The sequence below is a fragment of the Marmota flaviventris genome, chromosome 4 (genome assembly GCF_047511675.1).
Source record: "Marmota flaviventris isolate mMarFla1 chromosome 4, mMarFla1.hap1, whole genome shotgun sequence".
Classification (NCBI taxonomy): Eukaryota; Metazoa; Chordata; class Mammalia; order Rodentia; family Sciuridae; genus Marmota; species Marmota flaviventris.
This window is the reverse complement of record NC_092501.1, coordinates 68874795-68888210: the sequence shown is the minus strand read 5'-3', so window position 1 is coordinate 68888210 and position 13416 is coordinate 68874795. Positions and strand designations below refer to the sequence as shown.

Genomic DNA, 13416 nt, shown 5'->3' with positions numbered 1-13416 from the left:
CCCAGATGACAACCTGTTTTTCCCCAACCAGACTTCAAACCGAACTGATTTCTAAAAGGGAACTCATGTCCCCCCACGTCGTCATCCCCCATATCTTCCCCCATGTCGTCGAGCCCCCTCATGTTCAACACCCCTTTTCAGCTCTGAAGCAGCCAGAATGAGCCGTCACCCCTTATCCTTACAACAATAAAGAGTTCCTAAAATTAGGGGGGAATGAAGCCAAAACTAGATAGTGTAGATAGGTAAATCGAGTCAGGTTGGATCTAGGAGGCCAATTTTGAGTGAGTCTGGGAAGTTGAAGACTGTGCCCTGAGGATTACTGTTTACCAAGATGTAGAGCCTACCCAAATAGGCCCCCAACTGAGGGAACCATGATTGGTTCCCAAGTTTCCAGACAAAAGGGGGAATGAAAAATCAGCCTCTACCTCAGAGCAAAACCTGTCCAAGGAAGGGACATGACCTTTGTCCTTGGAAAGACCCACAGAGCACTCCTAGGCACATTCTCACCCTGCTAAGTTGTTTATCTACAAATAACAGGAGAGATCTGCTGCTTCAGGTGTCCCTGACTCAGTCAGGCTAGGTGGGGACCCTTAGCAACCCACTAGCAGCCACCAATCAGCATGAGACAGGGAAATACCTGGGATGCCAGATGACCCTCCCAGTAGTTTATGGTGGTTGATAACCTGTTGGGAAACCATGTAGTTCAGCAGGAACATCCCTCTTGGCTTAAACCAATCAGTTCAAATGAATCCCCCTCTTGTAGTAACCAATCATCACTACCCAACTTGTTCCCGCCAGTGAATGTGCTAATCATGTTTTAGAGTTGTTATTTGATTTTCCCGCAGTTTGTGATGATTTGCCAAGAGATGCTATGATGTATGTGGGGGTCCCTGCCTTCTCCAAAGAATGTATAAAACTGCTGCAAACCCTGGTTCAGGGCCTCTCAGCGTCACCAGTTGCTGTGTGTGCATGGAGGACCGAGCTAGCTCGCAATAAACACCTTTTTGCTGCTTACATCGATCTTGGTCTCTGGTGGTCTTTTGGGGGTCCTGAATTTGAGTATAACACTTTGATTCTGAAGAGTAACTTTGATGTATATAGCAATGCAGGTTTGGCAGTATTTCTCTTTCAATGCTTGAAATATGCCATTGCATGTGCTCTGACCTTTGGAGTTATTCTGATTTCTGAGCATTTGTAGGTGAATTGGTACTTCTCTTGAGTTTTTAAAAAAATCTTCCCTTACAACTTCTTCCCAGGTTTGTAGGGATCATCCACTGGCATGGGCTGCAGCTGCTGCACTTTTGGCAGGGCGGCTGGCCAGGGAATTCTCAGGGCTCAGGTGCAGCAGCATTGGATCCAGAGCTGGCTGTTGCCATGGACTTCAAAGGGTTCAGGAAAAATGCTTGCACATTTGACTTGGAAGCAAAGTTTCAGCAAACTGGAAGAACAATTGTGGGAAGAAGCTGGAAAACACGAGGGAAACCAGTATTTCCAAGGCTAGGCCAGAGGTGGCTCCCAGAGCAGTATACACCACTGACTGATGATCCAGACAGTATGGAAAATTAAGACAGAGGGAATGTGACTACTGCTGTTGAATCCCTGAATTAATGAGTTGTATTAAACATTTAACGAAGGCCTGGATTTCCAGAGCAGTTAGATACCAGATAGTTGGAAGTTCTGGGTACCCCGTCAGGATCTTCAGAGAAGTCTGACTTCTCTCCTTTGGATTCGATTCATCTCATTCTTACACTAGAGGAGGGACTAACAATCACACAGACTGGACTCCTGGAAACTTTTAATTTAAATGAACATGTTATGATACTTTTCTGTAAGGAAAAAAAAAAGGAGGCACAGAGACAAGATGCAGAGGAAGGAAAGATGGCAGAATGGCTGAAGGGCCAAGCTGCCAAGCTGCCAAGCTGCCAGGTTGATTTATATCAATAGGTTACTTTAGGTCATTGGCATCATTAGTACATATTGTTCATTGTATTACTAGGCAGGTTCCAGACTTAGCAACATTATGCAGTTTATTCCTCAGTTACATACTACGTTGCAATGTGCAATGTTAGGAGCTTTGTGTAGCTCTCAAGAAAGTCTATTGTATTAAGTTACTGTTATGTGGACAGGTTTAGGCTCAGTGAAACATTCTGGTTGTCCACCCAGAGAGTTCCTTTATTCCTAGGAGCTGTGTGCCTAAGATCAAGTTCAGGGCTGATAAGATTCTAGCAGCATTGCCACAGCAGCTGGACATAGCACATGTATTAGTTATCTTACTGGTTCCTAGGAGAAACTGCAGGACATTCTAAGGGTGGGAAACAAAGTGCCAGTTACCCCCTGGGAGTTTGCTCACCAGAGGAACGCTTCCCTGTATATTTCCATGGTCAGAATCCCTCTACTTTTCATTAGTTGTAAATGAAAAATGGTTTAGTAGCAATATGTAATATTTGGACAGTGAACTTGAAGCAAAATATTTTTTGGTATTTGGAAGAAAGACTTTGTGGTAAAACTACAAGTATAGGGGTTGGGGTTGTGGCTCAACGGTAGAGCATTCACTCGCCTAGCACGTGTGAGGCCCTGGGTTCCATCCTCAGCACCACATAAAAATAAATAAAAAGGTATTATGTTGATCTACAACTAAAAAATAAATATAAAAAATACAGGTATATACATATTCTTTTTTAGAAAATCTTCATTGTTATGTGTAAATTTATCAAAACCACAAGAAAACTTATGAACTTTTACCTGTCACTCAGATTTTAACTAACAATTCATAACTACTATGACTTTTGCTTTTATTTTCTGATTATTTTGAAGCAAACTCTGGATATATTGTTTAATCAATAAGTAGTTTAGTATGTATCATAATGCTATAGGTATCCTTTTAATAAATATAGCCAAAATGCCATCTAAGCTATAGCAAAAAAAAAAAAAACCAACCAACAAACAAAAAACCCCACCTTTCCTTTTTTTTCCCACACAATTCACTCAATATTCCTAACACCAACTGTGTGGGAGTTTTGCCTCAGATATCAAGCATTTCTTTTGTGGACATCAACTGGGTTTATAGTAATTCTTTTCATTTATTTATTTATTTTTTACTTTTTATAAACTTTATTTTTTAATTTGTTGTAATTAGTTATACTTGACAGTAGAATGCATTTTGACACCTCATGCATAAATGGAGAATAACTTCTTATTCTTCTGGTTGTACATGATATAGAATCACTTCAGTCATGTAAGCATATATGTACATAGGGTAATTATATGGGCTCTGTCTCATCCAGAGAAGAGATCCACAGAACAGGGAAGAGGAGAATGTGGCTGCGGAGTCACTAATCAAGACCCCCGGAGACCAAGCAGGAAGCAGGTCTGATTTTATTGCGCAATATATATATATATATATATATATATATATATATATATATATATATATATATATACACACACACACTCACATACATACTCAGGCATTAGCTAAGCAGATTACAGGCAGCCACCAATGCAATTTCTGCTAACTGTCCTTGCAGTGACCAATTGAGGAGTGGGCCATGGAGCAAGCACAGGGACTGCAACACATGGCCTCATGCCCGGGGCTGTGCCTACAGGTTAAGCGGCCTGACACCACATGGGATGCCCTTAATGTATTCCATGCATGCGGCACTCCATGCACTTGTCCCCACAGGTAATAATGCCTAATTCATTCTACTACCCTTCCTACCCCCATAGCCTCTCCACTCCCTTTACTTCCCTCTGCTTAATCCAAAGTATCTACCTTTCCCCCTAGCTCCCCTCCCTCTTACTGTGAATTAGTATCCACATATCAAAGAAAATGTTCAGCCTTGGGTTTTGGGGTATTGGCTTATTTTGCTTAGCATGTTATCTTCCAGCTCCATCCATTCACCTCAAAATGCCATAATTTCATTCTTCTTTAAGGCTGAGTAATATTCCATTGTGTATATATACCACATTTTCCTTATCCATTCATCTATCAAAGAGCATGTAGGTTAGTTACACAGACTATTGTGAATTGAGCTGCCATAAACATAGATGTGGCTGTGTCACTGTAGTATGCTGATTTTAAGTATTTGGGGTATAAACTGAGGAGTGGGATAGCTGGGTTAAATGGTGGTTCCATTCCACATTTTCTGAGGAATCTCTATATTGCTTTCTATAATGTTTACACCACTTTGCAGTCCCACCAGCAATGTATGAGTGTACCTTTTTCACCACATCATTGCCAACATTTACTGTTGCTTGTATTCTTGAAAATTGCCATTGTGACTGGAGTGAGAGGAAATCAGAATATTTTTAATTTGTATTTCAGTAATTGCTAGAGATGTTGAACACTTTTTCATATTTGTTGATTGAATGTATTTCTTCCTCTGTGAAGTGTCTATTCAGTTCCTTAGCCCATTTATTGACAGTGTTATTGGGGGATTTTTAGTGTTGAGTCTTTTGAGTTCTTTATATATCCTGGAGATTAATGCTGTATCTGAGGTGCATGTGATAAACATTTCCTCCTATTCTGTAGGTTCTCTGTTCACATTATTGATTGTTTCCAAGGATGATAACATCCCATTTATTGATTCTTGATTTTACTTCTTGTGCTTTAGGTTTCTTGTTAAGGAAGTAGGTTCCTAAGCAAACATGGTAGATTTGGATGTACTTTTTCTTTTATTAAATGCAGGGTCTTTGTTATAATGCCTAAGTCTTTGATCCATTTTGAGTTGATTTTTGTGCCTTTGTCTAGTATGAGATAACTGTATTATACGGATTTGTCTCTGTGTCCTCTATTTCATTTCATTGGTCTATGGGTCTGTTTTGGTGTCAATTCCATGACATTTGTGTTAATATGGCTCTGTAGTATAGTTTAAGGTCTGGTATTATGATGCCACCTACTTCACTTGTTAAGGATTTCTGTGTCTATTCTGTGTCTCTTATTTTTCCAAGTAAATTTCATGACTGCTTTTTCTATTTCTATGAAGAATGTCATTGGGATTTTCATAGGAATTCTGTTAAATCTGTATAGTACTTTTGGTATTATGTATATTTGGTATTATGGCCATTTTGACAACGTTAATTCTGCCTATCCAACAACATGGGATATCTTTCCACTTTCTGACATCACCTTCAATTTCTTTAATTGGATGAATTTAGTTGGATGCTCTGTAGTTGTTATTGTAGAGGTCTTTCACCTCTTTTGTTTTGCAAAGCAAGCACTCTATCATCTGAGCTATATCCCCAGCCACAAAATTATAATTATCTTATATTAGACAAAGGTGCCAAAAACATGCACTGGAGAAAAGATAGCATCTTCAACAAATGGTGCTGGGAAAACTGGAAATCCATTTGCAACAAAATGAAATAAAACCCATATCTCTCACCATGCACAAACTTAACTCAAAATGGATCAAGGACCTAGGAATTAAACCAGAGACTCTGCATCTAATAGAAGAAAAAGTAGCCCCTAATCTTCATCATGTGGGATTAGGCCCTGACTTCCTTAATAAGACTCCTATAGTGCAAGAATTAAAACCAAGAATCAATAAATGGGATGAAATCAAGCTTTTTTTTTTTTTTTTCTGAGCAAAAGAAACAATCTGTGAGGTGAACAGAGAGCCTACATTCTGGGAGCAAATTTTTACCCCTCACACATTAGATAGAGCACTAATCTCTAAGGTATATAAAAAAACTCAAAAAGCTAAGCACAAAAAAAAAAAAAAAAAACCCAATCAATAAATTGGCCAAGGACCTGAACAGACACTTCTCAGAAGATGATATACAATCAATCAACAAATATATGAAAACAAAATGTTCATCATCACTAGCAATTAGAGAAATGTAAATCAAAACTACTCTTAAGATATCATCTCACTCCAGTCAGAATGGCAGCCATTATGGAGACAAACAACAATAAGAGTTGGCGAGCATGTAGGGGAAAGGGCACACTCATACATTGCTGGTGGGACTGCAAATTGGTGCAGCCAATATGGAAAGCAGAATGGAGATTTCTTGGAAAATTGGGAATGGAACCACCATTTGACCCAGCTATCCCTCTCCTTGGTCTATACACAAAGGACTTAAAAACAGCATACTACAGGGACACAGCCACATCAATGTTTATAGCAGCACAATTCACAATAGCTAAACCGTGGAGCCAACCTAGATTCCCTTCAATAGATGATAGATAAAAAAGGTATCATATATACACAATGGAATATTACTCAGCAATGAAAGAGAATAAAATTATGGCATTTGCAGGTAAATGGGTGGAGTTAGAGAAGATAATGCTAAGTGAAGTTAGCAAATCCCCAAAACCAAATGCCAAATGTTTTCTCTGATACAAGGAGGCTGATTCATAGTGGGGTAGGGAGGGGAAATGTGGGAGGAATAGACAAACTCTAGATAGGACAGAAGGATGGGAGGGGAAGGGAAGGAGTATGGGTTTAGAAATGATGGTAGAATGTAATAAACATTATTATCCAAAGTATATGTATAAAGACACAAACTGGTGTGAATATACTTTGTATACAACCAGAGATATGAAAAATTGTACTCTATATGTGTAATAAGAATTGTAATGCATTCCACTGTCATGTATTTAAAAAAATAAAATCAATATAAAAAAAACAATATGTAAGCATGTATCAACTAAATACTGGCCCTGTTCTGGCTTTAGGATTCACATTTTAACCACACACAGACCCAACTATGTTCTGGAATCAGAATACCTGCGGTTCCATTACAGAAATTAGACCCTGTCAATTCTTCAGAATCCTTTATCGATGAATTACAAAAAAAAAAAAATTCACAATTTTCCACTAGGTTCTAAGGATTGCACTTTTGTAATATGAAGTCATTGTTGATATATCAAAATAAGACATAGGCAAAACAGTATTTTCAAGTTCTCCAATCATCTTCCTCCTACATTAAAATTTATATTACATGCATGTGCATGCATCCATGTTTATGTGCAAGTGTGTATCTATATATTTCTGCTTATAAAATAGACTGTGATGAATCATGATATTTTTAAAAAGAAGATTAATAAAGTAAGAAGCATAGACTGGAAATGTATCCAATTTTAAATTGTAGAAATATCTTACATAATTTATATAAAATTTGCAAATTTGGAATGTTTGCTTTGCTATTGATGCTGAAGATAATAATTATTTTGCTAATGATTAGTATAATTAATTCATTAGTGGGTATCAGGTGCTATTTGGGGTCTTTGACCTCTTGTGAATTATCTTGTTTTACAACAATTTTGTAAGTAGAGTACTAGACTTGTCATTATATCTTTAATTGGGGAGTTTAAGAAACAGAGGTGGGGTGTTTTCTTAAGATGGTAAAAATAGTGAGTGACACAACTAATTTCTCAGAATAAACTAATAATCACAGCATAGTCTTAGGCCACTGACTTACAAACAAAGATTATGGTGTATGTCATATTTTACCTGTGCAGTTGAATAAAAAGGTGAATTTATATATTATAAAAATATGAAGGGATGTGTCATGATAAATTGTTAAGCAAATGATACGTAGTATATATATTAAAATGAGAAAAAGTTTAAATATATGATTCATATATTGACATTAGGATTTTAAATCCGATTTTTAAACTGCAAGTAATAAATCTGTTTTGCTTGGGCAATTCTGTCTTTTCACTCATGGATTTAGCTGAAAATGAACTTAGAGAATACAGACTCATATTCTTTTTGTGGAAGAGTAGCTTCTAACTGAAAATAAAATAGTTTTTGAAGACAATATGATAAAAATAACTAATGAAATGAGTCATTTTGAATAACTGAGTCAAGTATCATATTTTTCTTGAGTTAAATGCAGCTTTCATTAATTGAGATAATGTAAATGTGACATGAAGCCCAGTCCTTTTCAATGTTTTCATTCCTGGTGGGGTAGGTAGAAGTGTTGTATTTGTTCACTAGAGATCACATTAGACCACAGATTGGGTGACACAAATTTATCTGGTCAAAAAAGTGAAAGTTAGACATCTGAGATCATGTTTTTGGTCAGAGACCAAGGTTTGATTTCTTCTAAAACATCTTTTCCCGTCTAGGAGATAGCTCTATTTCCCTGGTATTTCCCCCACAGTCTTTCCTCTGTATGTCTGTATGCTAATTTCTTTTTCTCTTGAGGACATGAGTAATATTTGACTAGAGCCCTCCCTAACAACCTCATTTAACTTTGTTTAAAGATGTGAACTTGGAATTAACCCAGGGACACTCTACTACTTAGTTATACCTCCAATCCTTTCTTTTCATTAAGTTGCCCAGGCTTACTTGAATTTGAGATCTTCTTGCCTCAGTCTCCTGAGTCACTACAATTACAGGCATGTGCCACTGCACCCTGCTACCTTATTTAACATAACTATGTAACATCCTATCTTCAAACCCAGTCACAATTTGAATCTGAGAATATTTCAACATATGAGTTTTGAGGAGACACAATTCAACTCATAATAGATGATATGGATATCTTTGGAACATTGGTTGTTAACTATGGCTTCTATGTTTTTCCATTGAAGGAACAAAGTTTTAACCTTAAGGACCACCTCTTTCCTTTAAGAATATATGTAGAGAAGATTTGAAGTTTATTAAAGAAAGAAAACTGTATCATCAGAGAAAGCCACATAGTACTCATATCCCATAGATTATTTTTTGTTGTTATTTATTGCATTGCTTTCTGCATTGACATACTGATGTAGAGGTCAGCTGTAATTTAACCATGGATATGGAAAAGTTTTCTGGAGTATGTTAGAATAGAGCATGGTTAATATGTTATTTCCAATTTCCATTCACAAAACACTGTTTATTTGATTTTAGGAAATGCACCTCAAAATAGATGAGTATTCTCATGATGATGGTTTTAATGTAACAGTTGTATATTTGGAGATGGGAAAGGACTTAGAACTTGTTAGAAATATCTACTACTGGGTCTTTTAGTACACCAAAGAATTTGATGGTCTGTGATACAGGGATTGATGAAGGATATAGAAAATAATTTTATTTTCATCTAAATTTATGGGCAACAATATTCGGGGTTTTAGAGCTAGGACAACAATTTATTTTATATAGCAGCATGATTTAATGTATTTTAAATAGTGTTCTCACTTTTTTTCCCTAGCAAATACAAGATATTAGTTTCCCAGTAGCTCTCTTTTGCTTGTCTATTTTAAAATGTCTCTAAGTTCTCAAGTCAGAAATAGCACAAGATTAATCTATATTTTTTGGAAACCAATATTTTTTTTCATTTTCTTATCTATTTTAAGTCAGTTTTTGAACCTCTATGTCATTTACTATTTGGAATCTCAACCAGTGTCATTTACTATTTGGAATCTCAACTATCATTAATGGAATGTCTCTGAATTAGCTTTATATAGCACATACCACTATACTTTTAACTTCCTATTAATTTATTTTAATTATGATAACCTATCCTATTTATATGTTCTATTGGATTTTTGTACTGTACTGATTTTATAATAATTCCCCTCTAGGGTACTAACAATTCCATAAACTATTTCATTAAGTATCATTTAACAAAATCCTTATTCTGAAGCAAATTTCTGTGTTTTCCTAAATTTAAGAAAATCTTTAATCACTGACCTTAATTTGCTATAGACCAAGTTTGAAATTCAACATGTATAGATCCAAAATTTGGCCCAGGAAACTTAGTGGAATATGTATACTGAAACTATTCTTTTACTTTTATCTTATAGGAAAGGGAAAACACACACACACACACACACACACACACACACACACACAGAGAGAGAGAGAGAGAGAGAGAGAGAGAGAGAGACTAATAGATGGTTAGTTCATTTATAGAAGTCAGTTTAAGGGGCAGAATAAAGGAGAAAGATTTAAGTTTTTATTTCCTTTTATTTATTAGAAGTAAAACAAATTCAAAGAGGGAAACAGGACTTCAGAAGCCTAGGTTTAAATATGTTTAAACAAATATGACCAAATCACTGTGATGAATATTTGTTGAATATGACTAGACAAGAGAAAACTTCTATTGTTGTTACTTTTTTTGATTAATACACAGTCATAACTTTTGGGTTCATGTGTCATGCAAATAAGTGAGTAAAACCACTTTTTAGAATTTTTTTTCTGATATGATTCATAAACCTAACAATAAATGGTTATAGCTTATCATTTAGAAAATAAAAAGCATATATCTTATCGTAAACCAAATTCAAAACTATTAAAAAGTGGTAGATTTAGTCATAATTGAATTTATAGAAGTAATTTATAGTTTTGTTTCAGTTTTAGTTGAAACAACTTCTATTAAGAAATAGCTTCAAGAATTTTGTTCTGATTTAAAAACTTAACAAAGCTTTTATAAATCAATTTACTTTCTTGGTCTCTTCCTTTTTTTTAGACTTTCAACTTTCGTTTGATTTGGTGAAACTGCTACTGTGTGTTCCCTACAACAAATATACCTCGTGTAAGCATCTACTTCACATCTGATGTCTGGGATATACTCTCTTCTAGTAAGACAGGACCCAGAGAGAATCGTGCTCATGAAGTCTCTCAGATTCTGTGAAGCAGAATGAAAACTCCCTCCCTTACTCTCTATGTATGAAGTTATTAGAATCTTTTCTGGGGTGAATAAATGTTTCCATTAGCCCAGGACAAACTCTGTTTGTTTGATGTACTAAAAATCATCTCTCATTACAGAAAGTGCCCTGTTTTCGTGATAATTTATAAGGCCACCCTATTTATTCATCTTGTATATGTTTATATAATGTATAAATAATATTAAATAATACTGTTTTGCATATTAAAAGAATGCCAAGAGAGTAGATTTTAGGTGCTCCTGACACACATATATATAAAATAAGAAGTAACTATGAAAGTTGATGAATATGTTCAATATACTTGCCTATAGTAATCATTTCACTACCTTCCTCTACATGTATATCAAACTATCATGTTTTCACCTTAAATAATGCAATAAAACAAAAGCATCCTTATAAAAATTAAGTAATAGAATAAAAAATGAAGAATAACCATAAAAACATTTTAATTATCTCTAATATTCATTATGAACATTGATTTTGGAAATTCATTAAAAAATTTAGACATTAGTTCTTCTAATGTTAGAGTAAGGAAGACAAAATTTTAGTATAACATATGTATAAATGAGTATTATATAGTACTATACATTTGATTAAACTTTTCTACATAATAAAGTAATCTTTTGCTTAGATGTTGTTAGTCTTTTCCAATTCTAACACTGAATACCACCACAACAGAACAATGAAATTACAGATTACTTTGCCTGATAGTTTTCCTTTGCTGAACCATCCCTCTCTATCATTTATTTGACATTATGAAGGTAAAACATCATGATTTTAAAAAGGGTCAATAAATGTGTGTAGCAATTAACACTGAACATGATTTTAATTTCTAGGTTAAGTTCTATAGACTGCGCTCCATGGCTTTTGGCTTGTAGCATGTCCTTAGGCAAAATGAAATGTTCCTCCCTATTTCCAGAAAAAAATCAAGACATCCTGCTTCTTGACAGCATCCACTCCAGATCAGTCTCCTGCTTCCTTGAGTCCTCCTCAAAATCACAAAGCACAAATTCAAATTCCCTATAAACCCTCTCTTAAACTGTTACAGAGAGGTCCTACCAGTCTCCATGATGAAGACTCCATATTCAACAAGTGGGCCGCCGACCTGCCAAGCGAACTGGGAAATGAGGCAAGTTACCCTTTGGAAATATACTTACACTTTGATGCTTATGCAATGAAAAGGCTAGGAAAGAGATTTAAGAAGTTGGCTTTGGATAATTCTGGTTCTTGAAATGTGGAAAAGTTCCTGTCTCTGCCTCACTGTAATTCAGATATTTTAATTTTGTAATTTTAAATTTAATTTTTTTGAATTTTAATTTTGTAAACAGAATCTTTTAATACAACGAGTAATAGATATATTTGAAACCGATGGGAATGGTGAAGTAGAATTTGAAAGAGATCATTGAGGGAGTCTCTCAGTGCAGTGACAAAGGAGATAGGGAGCACAAGTTGAAGTTTGCTTTCTGTGTCTATGACTTGGATAAAGATGGTTATATTTCCAGTGGGGAATTCGTCCAGATGTTGAAAATGATGGTGGGGAACAATCTGAAAGATACACAGTTACAGAAAATTGTAGACAAAAAACATAATAAATACAGATTAGGAGGGAGATGGAAAAATATCCTTTAAAGAATTCTGTGCTGTTGTAGGTGGCCTAAATATCCATGAAAAGATGGTGGTAGATGTGTGACTCTCTGAAGAGTACCATCCAGTACTCTTGCTTTCTTCTCCATCTCTGAAGATTTGCTCAAGATGTCCAGCAATGCTCTCTGTGTATTTAAATGGAAGTATTCTTCTCTATGAAGCCACATTTCCAACCTGAACCTCATGAAGCCAACTAAATGCTATTGAACTCTTCCTCTCTCAATATCTCAGTGTAGCACTTTAAAGTCTTTAAAGCATCATGAAAGAGCATATATACGTGTGGCAGAGAAAGAGAAGGGGTTGGCTTTTTAATTTATTTTTTTCACATTTTATAACAAGAAAGTATCTATATATACATATGTAAATATCTATATATACATATATAAATATGTATATATATATAGATATCTGGAGCTTTCTATATATGTAGTAGAGTGGCTTTAATTTAATATACTTGATTCAGAAGCAAAATGATAAGAGTACAAAAGTGCTAAGCAGAACATAAAATATCCTTACTATTATTTCATACAGTTTTATATATAGATAGAAGTTTGTACAGTTTGAGCCAGGTGTCAGGCTGTTATGAGGAGCCGCTTCAGAAAACACTCTTAAGTGCGAATTCCAATCAAAGAGAGCTTTATTTACCTGGCCAGGGACTGTCACCCACTGAAGCTCTGTGGGAGAACAGAAATTTCCTGGCCTGTGTCTTGGGAATTTAAGGATAAAAACCACAGCTCAGGGGCTTTACTCAGCATCATGCAAGCAAGCCAATCACAGAAGCTAAAATAGTAGTTACCTGTGAGCCCTAAGCAGGACTGGAATGTTCTAGTTAGCAAGCAAGCAAGTTACAGAAGCTAAAAACAACCATATCCTGGATCAAGTACAATTTGTGGGGTACAAAGTACAGAAAAACAATCTATTATAAGAAAATAGATTTCATTTCAGTTTCTCAGAAACAGCTCTTGTAACAGTTTTTTTTTTTTTTTTTTAAGAAGATGGCAAAATGGAGTCTTAGGCCTGTCTATGACAGTTCTTGATTTATAATTATCTTATGTCACTTATCAAAATCTTATATTTATAATCTATATTTTTTACTAATCTATATCCTATAACTTACACTCTTATTGATTGTATTTATTAGTTCACACCATCAGGCCAGCTATTTTCCC

General features: G+C 35.4%; 1 pseudogene; it reads left to right on the top strand.

Moving 5' to 3' along the window:
• Positions 1 to 213: 213 nt before the first annotated feature.
• LOC114089371 (calcineurin subunit B type 1-like) lies at positions 214 to 12293 on the top strand (annotated as a pseudogene).
• The last annotated feature ends 1123 nt before the right edge of the window (positions 12294 to 13416 follow it).